The 25,382-nt window shown below is 39.1% G+C and overlaps 1 pseudogene; it reads left to right on the plus strand.

Annotated features, from left to right (window-relative positions):
* The first annotated feature begins 8,363 nt into the window (after positions 1-8,363).
* On the plus strand, positions 8,364-9,456 carry LOC121247271 (annotated as a pseudogene).
* The last annotated feature ends 15,926 nt before the right edge of the window (positions 9,457-25,382 follow it).

Raw genomic sequence — 25,382 nt, forward strand, 5'->3', positions numbered from 1 at the left:
TTTCTTTTTTCCCCCCTATTTCCCCTCCCCGCGCGCGGACCCAGCTCTCTCTCTCTCCCCCTCTCTCCCAGTGCGTCCGTCACCTTCACCTAGACCGCCACCGTCGCGCCGCCGTGCGCGACACCGCCCGGCTGACCAGTTCCCCCTCCCTCCGGCGACCTCACCCCCCAAATCCCAGCCCCTACCTCGCCGCCGGTAGCCCGCACGCACCCCACAAAACCGCGGGCCACTTTCACGCCAGCGCCGCCGTGAGCCAGCGGTGGCCTTCACCGCCCACCCCATTCTGTTCCCCTGCCGCCGGCGACCTCACCCCACCAACCTCATCTCCATTCGAGCCGCCGTTAACCACCAGTAGCCCTTCAAGCCGCGGCGTCACTTTCGTTCCAGCGCCGCAGTCGCGCCACCTCCGGCCACCATCTTCATACCACATCATCCTCGATCTCTTAGCAACCCATTGGACCCAACCCCAGCTCCGATCTGCCACCGGTGAAGCTCCACCATCTACATTTCTGATTTGGATATTTTGGTCTTCTACCACCCATTCCGCCGCCACCCACGGCAGACCACCACCACCATTGGCTTCACCGACCTCCCTAGGCCCTACCCTATCAGTCTTGGGTCTTCGTTTACCTCCGTTTGAAAGTTGGTATTTGTGACCCACAGCCACAGTGTATTTTACACCGTGGTGTTGCTCAAACGTCGCCTTTTTCAACTCCGTGATCCTTCAGAAATTGTTATATTGCACTGTAAGTATTGTTCTTAAAGAACTTTCGTGATTTAAATATATTTTTGCACTAACACATATTATCTGTGAATTGGTTTGTTTTGCCGGACTGAGTCCGAGGAGTTTCGGGGGTCTGATGGATTGTGGACAGAGTTGTTGTATGTTTGTTTGCATTCTGAATTGTGGTTGTTGGTTGTTGGTTATGGCTTGTTCATGTACATCGCATATTGCACGAATGATCATGTTTGTAAAGAAAACTGGGTTTTCGCATGATTGCATACATGTTCATGTGTTTATTGAAAATTGGATTCTCATGTGAGTGAAAAGAAAAGAGAATGTAGGGATGGTGGTAAGCAGGGATGGTGGTAGAGTCCCGCCTGCAATTCCCGCCTACGGTGCACGCGATAGGGATGGTGGTAAGCAGGGATGGTGGTTGTGTCCCGCCTGCGATTCCCGCCTACGGTGCACGCGGTAGGGATGGTGGTAAGCAGGGACGGTGGTAGAGTCCCGCCTGTCATTCCCTCCTACAGTACTCTGTTAAGTATTCATTGTATGGAAAGGAACTGTAGGGATGGTGGTAAGCAGGGATGGTGGTAGAGTCCCGCTTGCGATTCCCGCCTACGGTGCACTCGATAGGGATGGTGGTTGTGTCCCGCCTGTGATTCCCGCCTACGGTGCACGCGGTAGGGATGGTGGTAAGTAGGGACGGTAGTAGAGTCCCGCCTGCGATTCCCTCCTACAGTGTCCGATAAATGGGTTGTTTGTGTGAATCATTTTATGGGAAAATGACAAACTATATTTTTGGGCCAAAATGAGATTTTCGGCGTGTGTTGGAAATAATCATTTTTCTGGGAAAAATCGTATTTTATGACTAAATGTATTTTGTCGTATTGTTGGTTGCATTAATGTATTTTTATCCCGAGAGTTGTTTGGTTTATACTTACCTGTGGTACCATTTTATGGTATCGCAGATTTTGATGCAGATGATGATGGCTAGCCTTAGCTTGGCTCCGTTGGTGGAGTGATCTGGGATTGCTCTTGTTTAGTGAGTTATGTTTTTATCAATTTATATATTGCCTTTGTAATATATTTGGGATGACTGTATAACTTTTAAAGATAAATTATTTTAGACACCTGTATTTAAATTTTTGGTACTTAATTGACTTATTTTTATTATCCGCTGTGACTTTTATTATGCACCTTTGCATATTGCACACACACTTGAGCACATTTCGTTGGGATGCGTGACCGTGTTGTCACCATCCTGACGTCACGATTCCCTTGTTTTTGTACGTGGGAGTCGGGACGTCACATTTGTGATCCCAGGTAAGATCGGTTCATGATCATGGGAACCAGCCTTGCCGTCATGTTCACAGCTACTGACGCATGATACATTGCTAGCCATCCATTTTCTCTCATTCAAGCCTGGAAAACAACTCTTTTGTCTTAAAAAAAGTGGGCTACGAAACGATATCTCAAGCAAGACACGAGTGGTGATCCCTACTTTATGTCTTACATAGAAATTTTACTTATTTATTACTTTATTATTCAAAATTGACTGTATTCCAAATGGCACGAACAGTCGTTAGTCATTACTAAACTAAGAGACATTCCAATTTTTATATTTAGTCATTCAAAGGCCTCTTTACCACACCCACCAGAGCTACAGGAGAATGAAGGGACTTCTGGGAGAAAATCAAAAGACAGGTAATCCATATGGTGAAACATGAGAAAGATGGGTTGCTTAAAACTGGATGAATCAAGTCCACTGATACAATGATCGATGAACATGAGAAAGACAGGTAGTTGACTGACAGACGCCGGTAATTCTTATTTCTGTGGCACATATGTCCTTTGCACCTCTCTATATGTATGTGGTTTCACCTTGATTATGTGAGTATTAAAAGAGGAATCGATTCGTCTTGCTTATGTGCTTGTTCATTCGATTGAAGTGCATGATAGATGCTTCTGACTGTACTGCTCTTTGTTTCACAAAATATGATGTTTCATAAGTCACTTTTTTTAAGAAACTGCACGATAGTTTTACTGTTTCAGGAAAAAGGAGAAAAGACGTTAAGAAAACAAAGTGCTCCTATCTACTAATAGGAAGCGCGTTTTTAGGAAAAATCGAATGTTAACTAACGACGTATTGTAATAACAGCCAACGTTCAGAATCAACCGTGAAGAAATGACAACAATTGGTATATCATGATGAGAAATGAATTTTTGGGCATATTACGGGTTTTGTTTCTTAAATTCTAAATCAATATCTTCGTAATGATATTTACCAATGCACTTGGGACAAGGGCTTTACTTTTAGAGCCTTTGTCTTTGCTCCATTTGTTGAGTTTCTCAATTTTATGCTCTCCACCATGATGGATAAAGCATCTCTTTCCATCGGAAGCAATGGAAGCGATGTTGGACCTTCGAACTGACCGCTCGTCGATCTCAACATCCCCACTGCTCCTGAGCTGGAGCTCGCCCTACCTTTGGAATTTTCCAAAGAGGAAGACCACTATAACGAAAAGGACCAAAATCGCCTAAAAGTGATTATTCAAAAAAAAAAAAAAAAAAAAAAAAAGAAAGGCATGCAGCTGAGGTTTAACATATGAAGGAACAAATATTTAATGAGGCTGATAAGATCTTCGATGAGACAACAGTGGGCAGGGGGGTTCGGTGAGAATTTGACATTGCTTCAAAAGAGCAAATGTGTCACTAAAGTCAATCAAAAATTCCTTTCATTTTTACTGGAAAATCAAAGGGATGAAAGACAGGATCTAAAAAAGGGCCTCAATCAAATATATAAAGGAAAGTTAAGCTGTAACAGCCTACTAGAAATTCACTGGTAGAATTTCTATTGACTTTAGGAATCTCGTGAAAACTCCATAAGTTTTTACGAATCGACCAATCGCGCAGGTTTTAGTCTGTCAACATAGTCAGTGTTACCACTCACTATGATGCTAGATATATGAATTTAATTATTTGAGGTAGTTAGAAATGTCAGAATGCGTTATGGTCTACGCCATTAGACTCACTGGATTATTTAGGATTTTATCGCGCAATAACCCATTTTCATAATTTCGGACGAAACGACTGTTCGAAATTGTGAAATTAATTTTAGGGGCACTTTGGGGTTGAATTTCGGTAAACGATTTTCACTATAGGTTAATATGAATATTTAGGATTTTTCAGTACTAAGGTAATTATGCATTTTTTTAAGTGAATAGTAACCTCGATAAGCGCACTCAATGCAGTATTTTTAAAATCACAGTGTGGAATGTCCAAATTAGGTTAGAGAAGTTTTATTTAGACACTTGACAAGATCTTAGCCACACATAGTGAATGGTACTAGACACTTGGCACAAAGATTTGTGAAGGAAATCAAGGTGTGAGATTATGCCACCTAAGCAAAACCTTGTTTCATCTGTTCAACCAAATTGTGCTAGACCAAATAGGGTTTCAACCCTAGCAAAACCCTAAATGGTTGGAATCCAATTGAAACGCAAAAGCTTGATTGAAACCAAAACCCTAAACGGTTTCCCCCCTAAAGTTGGCCTCCAAACCCTTTTTAATCCGAATTCTAGCATTGTGTTTAATCACTTGATTAAATCACTTCCACATGCTATTAATTAATCAAATCATTGTCATGACATCATTATCCAACCTTTTAAACTTTGGAAATTTGATTGGGCCAAGAAAAATTGGTTTTGGGCTTGATAGCATCTCAAACCCTAACCAAACCCCTTAAAACCCCAAATTGAAGCCCACTTGGTTGGGCCCCACCAAGGCCCACGAAATTGGCCACCTTGGCAAAGCTTCTTGGAGAAGTTTCCTCCCCCTCATGGCAGACCATCCACTGCCTTTGACTGCACCCAATAGTGCCTTGATGTGAAGGAGAAATCCACTCCATCAACCTCCATCTCTCACAGCTGCTGCAAGCAGTCCATGCCTCTCACTATTCTCCACTTTATGTCACATATCCAACTCCAATCAAGGGTCTTTCAAACCCATAACTTCCCCCTCCAGGAGTCTAAAGTCATGCAAGACACACTTCTCTCCATTTTATCACTTCTTTCCCCCGTTCTTAGAGAGAAACCCAAAAGTGCTCTCTCGGGCAGATTTCTGTGTATTTTTGTGTGGCCATTCTCGACCCCTTGTAAGTATTTTCCCACAATTAATCCTTCATAAAAGTTATTCTTCTTTGAGTCTAGTTTCGTTGGATATCATATTAGTCTCAATCCATACTCATTTGGTTAGTCAAAAGTATTTTTAACTATGGAAATGTCATTCTGGGTGTGAAACTGGAGAGTATGATATGTTTTGGAATTTTTGACCAAGCTAATAGACACATCTTGGTCCGAAAAATTTATGGAGTGTTTTTACCATGTGTTTATGAATTTTCATTGCGGTTTTGTTGCATGGATAAAGCTTTTGATGATCTATTTCCTTAGATTTAGAAACTTGAAAACTGGAAGTGGAAAAGCAGTTTTTGTTTTGTAAAAGTTGGAATATTTCGTGGTCTGATCTTATTCCAAAGGCTTTGATATTTTTATATGATGATCCTAAGGCTCTTATATACATGTTAGGATGTTATTTTGAAGATATTTAGTATTATTTTTAAAGGTATGATTTTTCTATGCAAGAGGATTTCGGTTAGGCCTAAGATTTAATGTTTTTGGGTTAGATCAATGTTTTATGGAGTTTTAGCCATGTGATTTTAAGTTTGATGGTTGGATCTTCTTTAGGACACATTTTTAAACCATGAGATATTTTAGTTTGAAGATCCGATGAGTTTAACCCATGGATCAAGAGAATGATCTAAGTTAGTGGAGAGAAAAGTTTCTATTTTGGACTAAGTTTAAAACCAAAAACTCCAAGTGTTGTTTTGTGAGTTTTGGTGGCTTTTGTTTGATGATTTAAAGCATGGTTGATATTAATATGATGTTACGAATGTGTTAGAAGTAAGATTTATTTTTTTTTGGAATTGTTGGAGATATTTTTAGTAAGGCCAAAACTTGTGATTTAAGGGTTTACTTTTTGTTAAAAAGTTTGGGTCCTTTTACAAAAAGTTTGGTGTTGATGATTAGGATAGGAAGATCCTTAGGATAGGAAGATCCTTGTTACAAAAATTTTGGTTTAAACATGAATTTTGAAGATGGAAGAAATTGCAACGAAAATCAAGAAAAATGGCCTATGAATGTTTCGGCCATTGCGGGTTTTTCCGTAGTTGTGAATGGTTTTAAATTTTTCTGTGTTAATATTTGAGTCTAGGACAAAATTTACATGATGAATGTAAATTTTGATAATTTTTTAAGTTTGGATGTAAAATCCTTAAGTCAGGGGTAAAATGGTCATTTTACTCTAAGTTTTCTCTTTTCATATTTTTAATTGTTAGTCATTAAAGTTTTAACTTTTAGAATACCCTCTTTCAGTTCCTCGTGTTTCGTGCTTTAATCTCGTAGAACGTGACGATCGAGGTAAGTTAGCTCTTAACTTACTATCACTTTATTGTGTATGTGTGATGGGTAAGAGAACTACAATTTATGTTCATATGTTGTTATATATGCCATGTCATCACATGTTTATCTATTACACGAATTATTCTGTCACGAAATATTTATCTGTTATACAATATATTCTGTCTCATGTTATTATATGTTACAAGTATGCCACATTACGTATGCTATCTGTTACATGTATGTCATGTCACGTAATATTCATTGTCACATGTTATGCAATGTTACGAAATATTGTCTGTTACATGTTATGTCAAGTTACAAAATATGTCTGCTACATGTATGCCATGATATGAAATGTTGTCTGTTACATTTTATGTCATGTTTAACGTCTTACGTTCATTTCACGTTACGTTACGTCAGAACTTCTGTCTTTTATGTCACGTTCATGTCACGTCACGTTACAAAATGTCATATATGCAGTTAAGTTATTCATGTCAATCACGACCCTAAGCGCTAGGATGAGGTAATATCCTAGTGAAACTCCTTTATTCATGCTGGAGTGTCTAAATAGGTATGAAATTCCATGGGTTAACGAAGTACAGTCAACAGGTTGCGAATGGAGCCTAACTAGCTGGTCACTGGAGCGCGCCAGACACTAACGCCGATGGAGCCACACATTATGTTATGTGTGTCCACAGCAAGTGTGGTACAAACAATTCATGGGGCCACAACAACTGTGGAGCATGAAGTATAGGGCCACAACAACTGTGGAGTACGTATTAACGCACTCACAGCTGGTATAGACACATTTGTTGTGATGTGATAATCGGCAGGGACACACGGCTCAAGGGGACACGTCTAGCACCCGTATGGTCACTTTATTAATTAAGTTCATTGAATAAGATTCCAAGTTCATGTATTTCACATTGAAGTCATGTTTCACGTCATGTTATGTTCAAGTTTACGTTCATGTCAAGTTTCAAGTTCATGCCAATCATGGTAACCCCAGGAGACAAGAATATATTTAAAGTTCATGTTTATGTCATATTATGTTCAAGTTCATATCATGTTCAAGTTCACGTTCATGTTATGTCATGTTCATGTTCACGTTATGTTCCAAGTTCACATTGATGCTATGTCATGCTCAGGTTCATGTTATGTTCAAGTTCACATTCATGTTATGTCATGTTCACGTTCACGTTATGTTCCAAGTTCACATTTTATATTATATCTTGCTCAGGTTCATGTTATGTTCAAGCTCATGTTCAAATTATGTATATTCACGTTCATGCTATGTTGCTAGTCCATGTTATGTTTTAAGTTCACATACATGCCATGTCAAGTCAAGCTAAGTTTCAGTTTCAGTTCAAGTTATGTAATTTATGCCATGTTGTATGTCAAGTTATGCTATGCTTACTTATGACTATGATTATGCATTCATGCTTTTACTGCCATGCATGCATTATTAACCTGTGTGGAAGTTCCTATTAACTTGCTGAGATTTGTAATCAAATCTCACCGTGGTAGTCCCAACTACCATTCCCCCCAAATGGTAGGCGATGTGTCAGGATCAAAGCAGGGAGCAGACACTAGCAGATTGGAGGAGCTTGACTAGACGCCGTAGACGTAGCACAGAGCTTGTAGCCTCCATAGTTAGGTCTTTGGATAGTATTCCGGCATCGTTAGTCGAGTTACGCGAGTTACTCAACGAACTAGCCCAATAGTATATTTATTGTTTTGAGATTACAGTCTTCTGAGACCCGTGTGGTAATTGTGGATGTTTTAAGTATGCATGGTTTATGTTTCAAGTATTTGGGATATTATAAGTTTGGTGCATAGTATTGCTAAAAAAAAAAATTATCCACTGCGAATATTGCATAATGCTAGATGCATGTTAGAAACATTGCATCTTATAGGTCATGAACGGGGGCAGGTAACTTGTGTTGCATGTCCCAACGCTTTGGATGTCCGTCCGATCCCAAGCGGAATCTGCGGGCGTCACACAGGCTATGTTGCTTATGATTTTAAGATAAAATATTTCATATGAGAGTACTTTGATGGAAGTTTATGATGAAATCCAAGTGCTAAAGCAGGAACCCCCAGTACTGAGGTACAAATATGTTTGGAAACAGAGCACTTTTATCACAAAATTCCCATTTGACTTGATTTTGAGTTGAATTATGAAATTCTCTCCCAGAGCTGTAGAACTAATGACTCTATTAGAAAGTAGAGTTATGAACTTTTACATGAATTTTCAAGTGGATGAGATCAGTCGAGCGGTCTCCATTGGAGATGGGATTGCACGTGTTTATGGATTGAATGAGATTCAAGCTGGGGAAATGGTTGACTTTGCTAGCTGTGTGAAAGGAATAGCCTTCAATCTGGTGAATGAAATATAGGGATTGTTCTCTTTCATAGTGATACCGCTATTAAAGAAAGACATCTTGTCAAGGGCATTGGATCTATTGTGGATGTTCTTGTGGGAAAGGCTATGCTAGGGCAGGTGGTCACTGCCTTGGGAGTACCTATTGATTGAAGAAAACCTCTAAGCGATCACAAGCTAAGACATGTCGAAGTAAAAGCCCCTGGGATTATTGAACTTAAATCTGTGCACAAGCCTATGCAAACAGGGTTAAAAGCAGTATATAGCTTGGTTGATATAGGCCATGGTCAACAAGAACTTATAATCGGGGACCGACAAACTAGAAAAGAGTTATTGTTATTGATACCAAATTAAACGAAAAGCAAATGAACTCAAGGGCCACCTCTGCGAATGAGACATTGTATTGTGTCTATGTAGCGATTGGATAGAAATGCTCAACTGTGGCACAATTAGTTCAAATTCTTTCAAAAGCAAATGCTTTGGAATATTCCATTCTTGTAGCAGCCATCGCTTCGAATCTCTCTGCTTTGCAATTTCTGGCCCCATATCCTGGGTGTGCAATGGGGGAATATTTCTACAATAATGGAATGCATACATTAATAATCAATGATGATCATAGTAAATAGGTGGTGGCATATCGACAAATGTCATTATTGTTACTTCGACCACCAGGCAGTGAGCCTTTCCCAAGCGATGTTTTCTATTTACATTCCCATCTCTTAGAATAAGTGTCTAAATAATCAGACCAGACAGGTGCAGGTAGCTTGACCTCCTTACTAGTCATTGAAATAAAAGCTAGAGACGTATCGGCCTATATTCCCACTAATCTAATCTCTTTTAACTTGAGCAAAGGTGGCCACTTTGGTATATTGTGCCAATTCCAGTTTTGAACTACCACATACTTGTTTCATAGCTTTCAACTAAATGACTAAGACTGTTCATCCGGGCCGGGTTTTTCCTGGTCCTGTCCGAAATAACTAGGTTCTGGTTGGGGTTTTCAGCCCAGATTATACCCAGTCCAAAAATTGGATCACCCTACCCAGCCTTATCTTGGCTAGGTACGGTTATGTAACCCGGGTTGTGGGTTTAAAACCCGATACTTGGATTTTCTTTTTTAACTGATCCAAGTATCAAAACGGTGGAATTTTGATAAACTAAAATGACATCATTTTAGGCTGAGAGTTAAAAAGACTTACCTTGAAGCCTTAGCCTCATGATCTCTTGCCTTCTCTCTCTCTCTCTCGTGTGCCAAAAACCCTAGCCTCCTGGCACTCTTCCTCTGCCGATGGAAGATCTGTTGCCTCATGGTCGATCACTCATTGACTCTCTCGTTGACTTCAAGAACCCTAGGTTAGTTTCTCTCTCTCTCTGTGTTAGAGCTTTTATAGTTGTTGAATTCTTGTAACTCTTCCTCTCCGATTGATTCTACATTGTCTCGTGGTCATCTTCTTCAACAGTCTGTGTCACTCCATCATCAACATCAAGAATCGAAGTTAGTTTTTCTCCGTTTCTCTCTCTCTATATATATCTCTCTATCTCTATTGGAGCTTTTATAACTGATGGACTCTTGTATATCTCCTAGCTTGTCTTTAGGGATGAACAAAATTCTAAAAATCCAACTCTCACCCCGACTCCGCTCTGGCTCCGACAAGTTGGAGTCTGAGTCAGAGTTTTTTTCTTGTAAAGTCGGAGTCAAAGACTGAGTTGGAGGTGCCAGTGGGCCAACTTTAACTCCGATCCGATTCAACTCTGATTCTAGACTGCGACTGTGACTCTGATATTTTGTATATTTTATAAAAGAAATATGTATTTTTATATATATTTTATATGACTATTAGTATATTACTTATATAGATAGAAAATTAAATTAAATAATAATATGAGCTAATTGTTGGTCCAAAATAATCTACTTATAATATAATAGACATCTACTAATATATCATAAACTAATGTAATAACTTGTGATATTAATGTATAAAGACTAATGTATAAATACTAATGTATTATAAGTTACAAATGTATAATCTAATGTAATACTAATGTACAAACACTAGTCTATAAGTTCATAATAACATGTAATATTATTATACTAATGTATAGTACTAGTTATTATACTTTAGTTATTAATAGGAGTAAGTTAGGCACTAATATGGTAAAATTATAATGAGTTAATAACATGTAATATACTATAGTAAAATTTGTAATTTTCAATAATCAATAGTATAGTACAAGTTTAAACATTAACAATTATATTTAAATTTTAGACCCTACATATATAGTCATAGACTATAACTTATATAGATAGTGAATTAAATTACATAATAGATAGCGATCATCATTCGCTACTTTTATTTTCATTTTTCACCTAAGTCCAAATTCTATGCCCTATGTCCCGACTCCGCCCGCCCGCCCCCCCTCGCGGCCGCTTCTGGCCCTTGTTGGGCACGTCTCCCCCTCATCGTGCACTCACCACCACCTCTTCGACATCTTCGCACTGAAACCCTAGGCATATCTTCCCCCACACCCCGCATAGTGTGATACCCTGTATTTTAGTATATTTTTTTATTGAATGATTATTTTTATTAATTTAAAAATTGATTCTCTTATTTTAAGTTTATCGGATTTTTAGTGGGTTTATTTTTATGATTTTTAATTTCTAAAAATTAATTTGATATGTTTCTTTAATATTAATTATTGTTATGCATTTAAATTTCTCTTTATTTTAAATAAATTTATTGTTGGATTTAATTATTTTATTTTCATTTAATCACTACATTTAAATTATTTTATTTAACTTGTTGTTTTGAAATCTTTTTTCGTTGAATCATTTTTGTGACCCAAGATGTGAGGATTGGACCTCATTTCTTTCCCTCACTTTTTCTTTTTCCCTTTTTCTTTTTTCCTCTTTTTCTTTTCGTCTCCTTTTCTTTTTCCCCCCATTTATCTTTCTCCTCTCTCTCTCTCTTCTCTCCCGCGCGCAGTCCCTCTCTCCCCTATCCGTGCGTCGTTCTCCACCCTGCATCGCCGTGCGCCGCTTGTGTCCGTCACTACCCCTCTTGTTTGCTGCCCTCCGGCCGGCGACCTCACCCTCCGATTTCCAGCCCCTCTCGCGCCACCATTCTTCTCCAAGCGCGGCATCAAGTCGCGGCCTTCTTTGTGTACCCGCGCAGCCGTCGCACCACCTCTGGACACCATCTCTTCACCACATCTTCCTTGATCTCCTAGCAACCCAAACTCCGATTCGCCACCGATGAAGCCCCACCATCAACATTTCTGTTTTGAACATTTTTGCCTTCAACCGCCCTCTGCGCCGCCACCTACGGCCAACCACAGCCACCATTAGCTTCACAAACATCTCCAAGCCCTTCCCTAGTAATCTTAACTCTTCATTTGTCCCCGTTCAAAAGTTTGATTTTTTGAGACCCACGGCCTTTGTCCATTTTTCACTGTTACATTGCTGTGTCGCCACTTCTAGCACCTCCGTGATCCTTCAAAAATTATATTATAGCGTTGTAAGTATTTTCCCAAAGAAATTTTGAGATTTAAATATATTTTTGCACTAACTCATATTTAATAAGAACTGGTTGGTTGTGCTGGACTGAGTCCAAGGAGTAAGGGGGTCGGTTGAATTAGATGATGGAGTTGTTTGTGTGATTGGTTTATGCTGTGAGATTTGTTAGCTGTTTCGGGTTTAAATATGGGTGTTTTGAGTTTGACGTTGGTTATGGTGGATATTGATGATTTTAGAAAGTCATGATATATTTTGGGATTATGAGGGTTTTAAGTTTAGAGGAATTAAAATATGCTATTTTAGAAGCTTAGGCTTAAATATTGAAATACGTGATTGATTGGAAACTTACGAAAATTACGTGATTACTTTTATAGGTGACGACTTATAGTCGACTTGACATTTTTTGAGAAAAATTCTGAAAAGCTAAGTCGTCTAGGTAAGCGGGGTTCCTATGTTAGACTTTGCATAAAAATAAATATAATGAGCTGAGGTTGATTTTTGAAAAAATATGCATGTTTTGTTATGAAAAGAAATTTGAAATGACCTCAGTTATTTGTTCAGCATGACTCATGAAATTCTGTTTAAGAATAAAGTACTTTCTGTCATGACTGGTGTAGACATGAGCAAAGTTTTGGCATTCTGTTTCTGAACTATGCAGAAGAGAGCGAATATAAAAAATGGTGCATAATTATTGTGATCTGATTCTGTTATGTTCTGTTCTGAAAATGTTTTGTACTCTGATGTGATATGATGTGATTTCTGAAACCTCTGGCATGACATTCTGTTTCTATTCTGTTCTGACCTTACCACGGGTGTAAAATTGTGGCCTTTGTTTGGTTTGGTATCAACTTTTCTGTTTCTTGTGTACCCACTCTGGAAACAAAGTGATTTTCTGTGTGGTCTTTCCTATGTGCACACTCAGGGATCCGAGAATGAAAAGGGGAAGATTCACATTCTGTTTCTTCTTGGTTGGCCGCCGGGGTTTGCACAACCCTACCACGGGGGTTAAACATGGAATTTTGTTATGATATGATGTTTTAGTTATGTTGTGCCAATGAAAGTTTGAATAAGAATATTTTTGAACTTTCGCTCTGATATTTTTGATAACATTTTCTGACTCTGCATTCTGAAAATAAAAAGTGTTTTGTTCTGCATTCTGAAATCTATAAATGCTCATGTTTGCATACTAGTATATGTTCTTGAGTTATTGATAACTCACCCCCTTTATCTTCACAATATTTTCAGATGAGTTTAGATTTTTCAGCTGAGGATCAAGACTATCAAGCATTGGGTGAGATAACTTAAGAATAGTGGAGTAAGAATAGAAAGTTTTCGCTGAGTATTGGTATTTTTGTTAACTATATTGTTGAAATGTGAGTTTAAGGGAAATGTAGGGAAATGTAGAGAAGTTGATATTTTTGGAGTTACTGTTTTGAGGATTTGATATATGAGTATGTGTGGTTAATTAAATTTGAAGTGTTTACGTTTGATTTGGAGCTTTTGGAAGTGTATTAGCAATGTTGGAATTGATTATCAGGTAATATGAGTTAACTCTCCGGACCCTCGGGATGGGGTGTTACAGTTGGTATCAGAGCCAAGGTTTGAGGTTCTGCAGACTATAAACATTTGAGTTTTGGATAGCCATGTGTTTAGGAAGAAACTTCAAATTTGAGGTGTAGATTTGTAAAGAATAGGAGTTGATTTTGTGGATATTTAAGGTTTTAAATTTTGCAGACTTTATGATTGAGTTTTGAGATTTTGAGGTTTAGGGATTTTAGATCCGACAAGCTTACTTTATGGACTCTAAGAGATAATCTTTATAAGATTTAGGGTTTAGATTTTTGTGGTTTAGATTCTAAAGATGTACGGGAGTTTAGAGAGATGTCGGGTTTACAAGATGTACGGGAGTTTAGAGCGATGTCGAGTTTAAAGATGTATGGGAGTTTAGAGGGATGTCGAGTTTAAAGATGTATGGGAGTTTAGAGGGATGTCTCTCTCTCTTTTCTTTTGATTTTTATTTTCTCATAAAATTTCACAGGGTCTCGAGGCTAATGAGGCTGCAAGAACTAACAAGACACTGAAAAATTTTGTGTTGTGCCATCACGGTATCAGGTTGAGTTTTCTGAAATTTTACAAATCTGTGTACTGATTTAATTTTGAAGTGAAACTGAAAAATGGATTGTTCTATTTCATGATGCTTTGTGAATCTATGTAGATCGCTAGATGCTTTGTGAATCTTTGTAGATGGGGCTAGAGTGGGGTTGTTTTCTCCTAGACTATATATTTTATTGAACTTTCATGTTTCCTAGGTCACTGTGAACATGGTTTTCGATTCTAAAGATTTCGATCTAGAATATTTTCTTGACCTCTTAGTACTGATAGTACTGCTTGTACCCGTAATATATATTCCAATGCTTGTTGTGATGTTTAAAATTGGCCATTTAAGTATGTACGCAAGAGTACCTTTCAATCATGAGTGTTGGTGATATGATCTGTTTGCATGCTATTCTATACACCAGGGGTGACATGATCTGTTTGCATGCTATTCTGTTTGTATGTATCAAATGATTAAGGCACTCATATATATGTTTGTTTGTTGTGTTCTAGTTCTTAAATCATGAATATAAAAGGCACAAGCACTCCTACATCCACAGCTGCATCTTGTCTACCATCCTAGAACCAAAAAAACCTATTGATGCACCCAGTCCCATAATCGAAGAGTCTAGCGGACCAATAGACTCTTCAATAGGCACTCCTAGTGCCTTTTGTTCTAACCCTCGCCCTTTACCTAGTAGTATAAATCCTAAGAATAGGTATGAGGTATGGGCTCATTTCACAAGAGTGTCCGATTGTGATCCCGAAGAGCCTATAACTACTTGTAACCATTGTGAGAGCCATCCCAAAAGGCAAGGCACTTCGGCCATGAAAGCACACATCTAACTTTGCCCTAAAAAAGAAAAAGAATAAGTTGTATACGAGTCAAACATTCTTGGTCCCGAAAGCAAAAAGTGATGGAAGGGAAGGAAATAAGAGCTTAGGGATGACCAAGTACAATGAGAAAAAAATATGGGATGCCCTTGCTAGGATGGTGATAGTGGATGAGTTACCATTTACGGTTGTTGAGGGAGAAGCGTTTTAGGAATCTTAGGTTTCTTATTCCTTCTCGATTTATCGTAATGCGTGATAAGGCTATTTTTGAGAGAGAATGATAGCTTGAAGAAAATATTTTTGACCACCAAACAAAGAGTGTGCCTGACCACCGAGACTTGGACATCTATCTAAAATATTAATTACATGTGTGTGACCGCTCACTTTATTGATAGTAGTTGGAAGTTACCTAAGCGGATCATTTCATTTGTTCAAATTAGCAACTACAAGGGGACAGTGATTGGGAGGGAGTTGGAAGAGTGTATGCTTGATTGGGGCATTGAAAAAAGCCTCACAATTACGATGGACAACGCTACCTCAAACGAATTCACTATTGATTGGTTGAAAACAAGGGAAATAGGAAGTTAGGATTGTGCTGCCGCTCACGAGTTTATTCACATAAGGTGTACGTCACACATCTTAAACCTTGCTGCGAGTGAAGGTTGAAAAGATGTTGTTGACTAGATCATAAGGGTCCGGAATCTGATTAAGTATGTGAAGTCTTCTCCCCAAAGACATGCCACTTTCGAGTCTTGTGTTGATAGGTAAAAACTTTCATGTTCTAATTTCTTGGGTCTTGACTTACTTACTAGATGGAACTCGAATTTTCTTATGTTGGATATGGCTGAGAAGTATTAAAAGGCCTTCCAACTTTTGCATGATAAGGATCCCTACTAATGACTTTATTTGTCTAAGGATAGGCATGGGAAAAAGGGTTTAGGAGCTCCTGGGGCTAATGATTGGGAGATCATCAGTAACTTTTCAAAGTTTCTTCATGTATTTTATAATGTCACATGGCGTATTTTTGGTACACTATATCACATCAAATTTGTATTTCCAAGAGCTTATTAATATTCATAAAAACATGAATGTTTTTTGTGATAATAGTAATTGACGCTTGAGTTCAATGACTTTGAGAATCATCACAAAGAATAGTAAATATTGGGGTGATGTTGAAAAAATAAATCGGTCGTTGTCTATTGCTGGCATTCTTGATCCACAATACAAATTGGTTACTCAAGCATATTGGTTCAACAAAACATTGGGCGATGAGAGAGGTGAGGAATTTGTTGCACTCCTCAAGAGGAACATGGAATATTTGTATGAACAATATGCAAAGTTTGGTGGTGGGCGCGTAACTAGGTCTAAGTCAACTCTGAATGGTGAAGGTAGTGCATCAATGGGGAGTAGTAGTAGTACATGTACAATTGATGATCCCTTGGACTTTTTGATAAACTACCATAAAGAGCGGAAATTAGCATCCTTGATGGATTGTAAGTCAGAGCTAGAGCGGTATTTGTTGGAGGATGTTGAGATTTCTACAGAGAGTTTCGAAATCTTAATGTGGTGGAAAGTCAACTCTACCAAATATCCGGTTCTTGCTCTAATGGCAAGAGATATCTTGGCCATTTTGATCACCACCATTGCATCTAAGTTGGCATTTAGTATAGGAGGCCATGTCCTGGATCCGTTTAGGAGTTTTTTGGCTCCTAGAACTATAGAGGCTCTTGAATGCGCACAAAACTGATTGAAGTCCACTCCAATATGCTAGTCAAAATTATTCAGATACCATTGATGATGCGGAGAGCTATATGTTAGACTCAGGTAATATATTTAGAGATTTTTTTTAAGTTGTCATATATGTTGATTTTGACATTTTGTGATACTAACCTCATATACTTTAACATCTTAACGTAGAATTAAGCACTTGTATGGCCAGTTTACTTCGTGAAGATGATTGACAGTTTAACAGATTGAGGTTTGAGTTACTATCCTGCAATCCTTTAATTTCTTTTTTATATGAATCTATTTTTAATTTATATTATTAGTGTTATTATTTTAGGAGTCTGTAATTTTAGGGAATTTTCTTTTTGTTTGCGTGTTTGATATTCAAATCTGGTGCCTAAGATGAACATATTTTGTTGATGGTGATGTTAATTTTGATGGTTCTGTGTTATAAATTATAAAGACAGTTTTGATACTTTTGAATAGTCTGGTGGTTAGCTATATTTTTTGGGTATGCTGCTACTTCGATAGTTCAATTTTTTGGGTTTGTGATGGAAATGGCTAAGCTAGTGTATTGGTAAGGAGTACGGATAATTAATTATTATGCATGAGAGAATACATGAGCCCCTACTGCTAGTGATATTATTGAGAAACTTCTTTTTTCTCTTTTGGCCCAATGAATGGTATCCATACAGATATATGTATACTTATCCATATCAAGTCTTATAAACATATTTTTCTTGATCTCCTGTATTATTTTAGGTCCCAAATTCCATTTCTAAAGCATGTTTGTTCATGAGTCAGAAACCACATTAATCTAGTGCCAAAATATGTACCTTATAGCCATGCATTTCCTATGCTCCTTTATGTTTTCTTTACTAATATATTGATCAATTTGGGAACATGTGAGGCTGTTTGGTGATTGTAAATCACTAAAGCAAACCCAAGTTATGTTCATATTTTTCATTTCTGCTCTTGTCTTTTGAGTAGAAATAAACCAGGAAAGGTCTATTAGGAAGTTTTGGTTATTACTTATCATTTCCTATTATTTTTCAAGGGGTTATTGGAACTTTGTGTATTTTAGAGATTTGTTATCTATTTTGTTTTATCCATTTCTATTTCGGATTAATTGAGGTGGAGGTCAGAGCCATATCTTTGATCTTTTGGATTACTTTGAGCTGGAAATGGAAGTTTATTTGTGTAATCATATACATGCTTAGTTTATCATGATGTTGGCATGAATGTTGAAAACAACCTATGTAACTAGCTGGATTATTTTTACTGCTGAGTGTGTAGACTCAGAGTGCCTAGTGAGTATTTTGTTCAACTTATTTTTATTTAGTGATGCAACAATTGAAATTATTTTTGGCTTTCCGATAAAAATTAAAGTTGGGGTTGTTTTCCTTACTAATGTTTTCATATATATTTTTCAGGCACAACTTAGAAGTTTGAACATTTAGAAATTTGTAACATTTACTTTATTGTTGTTGGGAACATTTGTTGGGCATTTAAAGTTTGTAATCTAATTTATTTTGGTGTATTTGGAAGTTTGTAATTTGTTGTAGTTGCCATGTTGGGAACATTTAATTTGGTTTGCACTTAGAAAATGTTGAATTTCTATTTTTAGTTAGTTATTTTTTTGTTATAACCAAAAGTAAATTATTTAGTTTAGATTGTAATTTTTGAAAACCTTTTTTCGGAGTCAGAGTTGGAGGTTGGCCATTCCGAGTCTGATCCAATTGGTGCACAGACCTACTTGTGTTCGAAGAGTGTTGGATTGGTACATGTTGTACGTCCTTTTGATTCTAGATTGGTTCGTTCTCTGCATTTTATTTTGATTTGGGTTTGTTTTGTTCTCTGTGCCACGTATTGTTTGTTCTCAAACTTCAATTTCTTTCCTAAATAGATTATATGTTTCTATAATAGTTGAGGGTTTTCAGTTCTAGCATTTTTCTTCCTAGGTTTTGTTTTGTCAATTGCAAAATTGGTTGAACTAGATTGGGCTGTTGGAATTTGAATTGGATGTTGTGTATGTATGATTGGCGTTTGGGCAAACTATGGATTTTTTTTTGTGGTTCTATTAGGGTTCTTATAAAATGAGAAAACACGAATTAGTATGATTTGCACTTGAACAAAGAAGATGAAATAGTACCTGCAAAATAATTAGTATTTACTATTTAGAAACAAAAATCGGGTTTGTTGACAGAAAAAAAATATAATTCACTAAAACATGCATACTGTTAATACCCAAAAATTGCACAACAGTCCAAAAGGGGACAAAGAGTCATTCCCGGTCCACTGTGATGATTTAGGACTTGATTGTTGTGGTTTGGAGCCCCTGGTGGCAGTTATGTGCGGTTGTACGATATTCGATATTCGTGTGTACATCCATGGTAGTGAACTAGTAATAAACGTAGGAAAAATAAAAGAGATGGAGGCACATAGATTTACGTGGTTCGGTATATTGCCCACATCCATGGGTCGTGTTGGGGGAGAATCTACTATAATATGATTATTTTATAGTCTCTCATCCTTACTGTACAATGAAGATCGAAGATCTATTTTCTGAAGGAGATCTTCTCTATGGAGCTCTCGTCGCCAATTTGAAGAAGATGCTAAAGGAGAAGTCCAAGTAGCAGTCTAGAAGAGGCCCCCTTGAAGTCGTCTTGTCCCTTTCTTTTATCTGCCCATCCTTCCTTTATGTCAGATCTCCTATTTTTCCCCTGACACCCTTTCTTTTCTCCAACCTTTTGTCCCATCCTTTACTCCACTCTGCCTTTTCTCCTAATAAGAACCTTAGTCCACAGAAAAATAAATTTTGCCAGCGGGTCCTTGCTTATCCGTTTCACTTGCGCTGAGTAGGCTTGTACAACAAACCAAGAAACCGACCTAGACCGACTCAAATTAGCCGCCGAAGCTCAGAATCGGTTGAAACCGGTGGAGAACTAGTCGGCGTGTGGCATAAAACAGAGATTATTTTTTATATATATATATATTTTGCACTCAAAACAATGCCGTTCTACTTAAGTTTAAGTGGAACAACGTCATTTTAAGCCTGCAGTTGTGTTTAAAACACAACTGAAATAACACCGTTTGGTTTAAAGCCAAACGACGCCGTTTTATTCATAACATATTAAAAAAAAAATTAAGCAGAATGATGCCGTTTGGTTTAAACCAAACGACGTCGTTTCAAAATAGAGTCGTCTTCTTCCTCGCTTCTTCCTCCCCGATCTTAGTTCTCATCCTCTCTCTCTCTCCTCTCTGTAGCACTCTATCTCTCTAGTGCCTACTCTCTCAGACGAAGCTCAGTCTGAGAACCGACAGTGAACCGCCACAGAAATTAACCATCGGTCGGCGTCGGCGTTTCTCCTCCTCATCAACTGGTTTCGGTTTGTTTTCTTCCCCAAAATTTAAGCATCGGTTGGAGTCAGCTTTGCCCAAAAACCGCGCTGAAGGGGTCGGTTTTCACCCCTAGTGCTGAGTGATGAAGATTTTTGAGCTCGAGACTAGGCAGGAGACATGCTCAACTGAATAAGGTGTGGGAGCAGAGCTTGGCTTTTGCGGGAGATGGGCTTGACCACATATAGTGAGAGTGCGGAGCTCGGCTTGGAGAGATAAGCGGGAGGTGTACTTGACCACATTAGGTGTGAGAATAAAGCTCAGCTTGGTGAGATAAGTGGGAGTCGTACATGACCGAGTTAGGTGCGAGGGTGAAGATTGGTTTTGCAACATAAGCAGAAGGTGTACTCGACTTCATTAGGTGAAAGCACAAAGCTCGGCTTTTATTTACGCAAGACAGGTCGAGCAGTCAAGTAACTTGCGCGCCTATTGGTCGCCTGGTAGGTCTAGCAGTCCCTGACCATTTCCACCATTGCGGCGCTACAGGTGGGGTCAGGCAGTCAAGGGACTTGCCCACCTATCGACTAATCATGAAGGGGGTAAAGTTGGCCAACCGAAAGACTGGACCCGTGCTTCGTAGTGAGAGAGGTTTGGCATTTGACAGAGTTGGCTCGCCTCTTAACACTCAATGAGAAAGTAATGAAGTCCGGGGGCCAAAAGACTAGATCGACACTTCACTGTGAGGCTGGTCGGGTAGCCATAAGACTAGAACCGCTTGTTGAGCCTCAACGGAAAGGTAAAGTAGTTGAGCTACTGAAAGGCTAGACTCGCACTTCGTCATATGGGAGGTCGGGCAGTCAAAAGGTTGGACCCGCCTGTTGACTCTCGATAGGAAGGTAAAGTAGTCAGGCATCCTAGAGGCGGGACTCGTGTTTCTCTGTGAGGGAGGTTAGACAGTCGAAAGCCTGGACTGTTGACTCTCACGTGGAAGGTAAGAGTTGGCATTGAGTTCATTTGCATGAACGTTTGTCGTTATCAAAGAGTGTTTATCCTTTTGATGTTTTCCTTTCGATGTGAATTGATGTTGATGTTCCGATTTTGTTGTTAGTGTTAGAGTTTGTTGACATAACTCGGACTAAGTAGTCAGGGAACCCGTTGATCCCCTGGATCCACCTTAGGACGTTGTTGAGCCCGTCGACTTATTCCTGAAGGTAGCCCGCACGAGATGGTTTTGTAGCTTGGAGGCTAGTTCCCAGAGGTAACCTGCTGGCAGTGGTTATGGCACGAGCGTAAACACTCGACATTTGCTAGAGGAGATGTTGTCCTAAGATTAATGTCGAGTAGCTGAAAGACTGGGCTCATGCTTCGTCGTGAGGCAAGCTGGGCTACCATAAGACTAGACCCTCCTATTGACCCTCAACGAGAAGGTAAAGTTATCAGGCAGCGAAAAGGCTAGACCCGTTCTTTGCTGTGAGGGAGGTCGGGTAGTTGAAAGGCTGGACCCAGTTGTTGATGTTCAAAGGGAAGGTAAGTAGTCATGCAGCCGAGAGGCAGGAACCGCACTTTGTCATGAGGGAGTTCGGGTAGTCGAAATGCTGGACCCGTTTGTTGACACTCACAGGGAAGGTACGTAGTCAGGCAGCCAAGAAGCTGGACCCACGCTTCAACATTTGGGAGGTCTGGCAGTCAAAAGGCTAGACCCTCTTGTTGACTCTCTATAGGAAGGTAATGGAGGAAGTGCTTGGTCGTGCTAAAAATGCCAGACCGGTTAGTGTAGATAATCCCCAATCACAAGTGTGAGATTTGCAAACCTAAATCGTCTTGCTAAAGTGTGGCGAAGGTTTGAGGCGCACAGGATAGGCCTATGGGCAGCCATTTTTTGGCGAAGATGAAGGTCTGGGGTGCCTATAATACCGAGTGGGGCGGTGTATCTGATGTCCCGCATTACGGGGGTGAGTTCCATCCTAGTATATTCCCATGGTGTGCTGATACTGGGAGTCCTGTGGAACCCTGACGAGTCTGGTGAAGAGACACGCCAAAAACTAGCTTCATTAGTAGAAATGAAGTTTAAATAACAAACTTTAAGGGAGACAATACCAGAGCGATGAAGCCATCGTATCCAATGCCCGCTTGTCTAAATTTGTCCATTGCCCACTCTTAGTGCTGATGAAAGGTGGTGACCGAGTAGTTGAGAGTGCCCCACTCATGGCCGAGGGAATGTCCGTTGGTCAAAGTACCTGTGAAGGCCATGAAGCCGTGGTCGAGGAACTCGTTTCCAGATAACCCACCGTGGCCAGGTGTATTGTGATCAAGAAAATGGGGTTAAACCGACTGGTTTGCGTGCTGGGTCTGCCTATGTCTCTGGTGGGTCCACCTATCTGCATGGTAGGATGTTCGCAACTGAGAAACTCTGTTATCCGGCCCTGGGAGTGTAACAACCAACTAGAAGTTTAACGGTGGAATTCCTAAAGGCTTTAGGAACCTCATGAAAACTCCATATGAATCGACAAATCACGTAGATTTTACTCTGTCGACGTATTCAGTGTTACCACTCAATATGGTGTCAGAAGAGTGATTTTATTTATTTGAAATAGTTAGATGTCACCAACTGCTCATTATTCTCTCGATTGGTCACGAGTCTCACTACGAGAAGGTAACGTAGAATTTGTGTTTTAAAATCCTCGAAATATTTTAAATGTCCAAAATTATTTTAAATGGGGTATTTTTAGAATTATTGAACCAAGCCAATTTTTAAAGTAAGCCTCTTTATATTGTGTCGGGCTATTCTGGGAGGCAGAGTAGCCCGCTCGGTTTGACCGCACAACACATTTTAAGTTTTTATTTTTTCTTCATTTTTCTTTTTACATTTTTTAATATATTTAAATATATTTAAAAAATAAAAAAAATACACAAATACACTTAAAATCACTTCCTTAATCACTAAGTAAAAAAAAAAATTCTCGAGCGGTACACTTGAGTGGTAAGATGGAGGCTGCAGAGTAGGCTTTTTCCTATATATTTTGGAATCTTGAAAATAATATAGTTTTAGCAAATCATTTTATTTAAATGATTTTATTTCTTTAGGAATATTATTTAATATTCATTATTTTATTTTAGGATGCAAACTATTATTTTGGGATTAATAAATCAAAGTATGATTTTAATTTAGTCAAATTGCATTTCTATTTTATTTTCGTATTATTTAGTTAGTTTATTCCCCATAGTTTAATTCCCACGGTTGGATCTAGGTTAGGGACCCCTACATGTAGGGCTACGATTAAAACCCTAATCCCTAATTTCCTCTCTTCTCTCTCTCACCCCTCCAACCAACGCCAAACCCTCCCCCCCCCCCCCCCCCCCGATCTCAACTCCCCAACGCCCACCTCTGCGTAGCCATCCCACACCGTCGACGGCACTACCTCCACCGTCGCCTTATGTCGGTGACCCCCCACCTCTGATCATGGCTCTTCCCCTCGTGCTTTGCGTTCTCTCAATTGAAGCTCACCCTTTCAGTAAAAGCCACGTGCCGCCACCATGGGTAGCCCCACAAGCACGCCATCAAGCCTCACCGTCATGTGCCCCTCTATTTCTCTATTTCTTGTTGTAGCCCAACAACACCATGCACTGCCACAACCACTCAGTTTAACCCCTTGCAGAACCTCTCTCGACCTCTCCTTCCACCTCACGGCCTTGCCGCCACCACCCACGGCAACACCACCGTTAGACACAAACCCCCAACCCCTGCCACCGCCCAACCCCTCCACACATGGCTCACTACCCAACCACCTCCCAGACCCTGTTTCTAAGGTCATGACAGAGACCACCTTGGCAACACCACACACAACCTCTCCTTGCGCATACATATCCACCACCACGAGACCACCGGTCAGCAAGTGACACAACAATTTAGCCCCTCACCATGTTATATTTTTTATCCCTTTATATTTAGAATTTTTATGTTTGTGAAGCTTAATTAGTGTTGTGAAGCTGAAATTGAAATTGTGTTGTGAAATATGTTGTGTTGTGAACTATGAAAGGAGTAGTTGTGATGTGGTTGTATAATTGAAGTGATGGGCATTATTGTGTAGTTGTGTTGTGGTTGTAAGTGGTGTGAAGTGCCGAGTTTGTTGTGTAGTTGTGATGTAGTTGGTGATATGTGGTATACTATGAAGTGACAGGGTTAAATGTGAAGTTGTGATGTGGTTATTCTTTGTGCAGTGATGGGATGTTTATGCAGTTGTGTTATGACTATGCGAAGTTGTGATGTGATTGTGATGGGATTGTGATTGTGAAGTGGCGGGACTATGGCGAATGTGCTCCGTGCAATTTATGAAGTGGTCAAATGCCATGTGAGGTAATGGGATCACTGTGCAGTTTGAAGGTGGTTTTAAACTATGTGACGTGATGAGATGTTGTGTAGTGGGTGATGTGGTTGTATGTTGTGTATGTCGTGTGACGCATTGGGATAAGTTGTGTAGTTGGACGTGTTTTATGAAGTGTTATGTTCATTAGGTTTGAGTTAGATGTTAGTGTCGGTGTGCATGAATCTTGTTTACACAAGTGGACGTTTTAGTGGACTACATGTTGATCTTAGGTGATAAAGGGGTAGGGTACATGTGTAAATTGGGTGCATGCATGAATTGGACAAATATACCATATGTAATGAATGGATAGTCTATCCCGAGCATGAGTACATGATGTTTAAGCCTCAAGGTCGGCTCAAAGTTGTGTATATGCTTGGTTTCGATTATGATCAAGTGTTGATTAGATTATACATGAATGGAGGAAAAGATGCATAACTTGGAGTTATGCATCGAAATGGATGGTTAGGTAGGAAGAGTGTGATGAAGGTGATAATGTGTCTTAACCTTTAAAGTGAATCAAGGATATTCACTTTAAAGGATAAGGACTTTAAGTAAAATGCTATGTATTGGGAATACGACCTCAAGTGGGTCCCAAGCTACGGGTTTGAGAATTTAGAGAAGAGTGATAAAGGAAAGCATAAAGGATGGACTTGGATAATAATATGTCGAAGTGAATGAGATTTAAGTAAATGGTAGTATTACGTAAGTTCTAAGTTTAAGTTACAAAGGCACTTGAAAAGGGAATGATGTAAAGTTATTTATGCATGTAGGTTGCTATCTGACATGAAAAGAAAATGAAAAGCTTTTATGAAAAAATATTATTTATGCAATGAAGGAAATGAAATGGTGTTTTATGAAAGTATGCCAAGTACTAAAGTTTAAAGGTATATGTATGTAAATGCCGTTTTTGGTAACTTCTATTTATGCACCCAAAGTAATAGTTGTATGC

This window comes from Juglans microcarpa x Juglans regia, chromosome 1S, assembly GCF_004785595.1.
Source record: "Juglans microcarpa x Juglans regia isolate MS1-56 chromosome 1S, Jm3101_v1.0, whole genome shotgun sequence".
NCBI classification, from domain to species: Eukaryota; Viridiplantae; Streptophyta; class Magnoliopsida; order Fagales; family Juglandaceae; genus Juglans; species Juglans microcarpa x Juglans regia.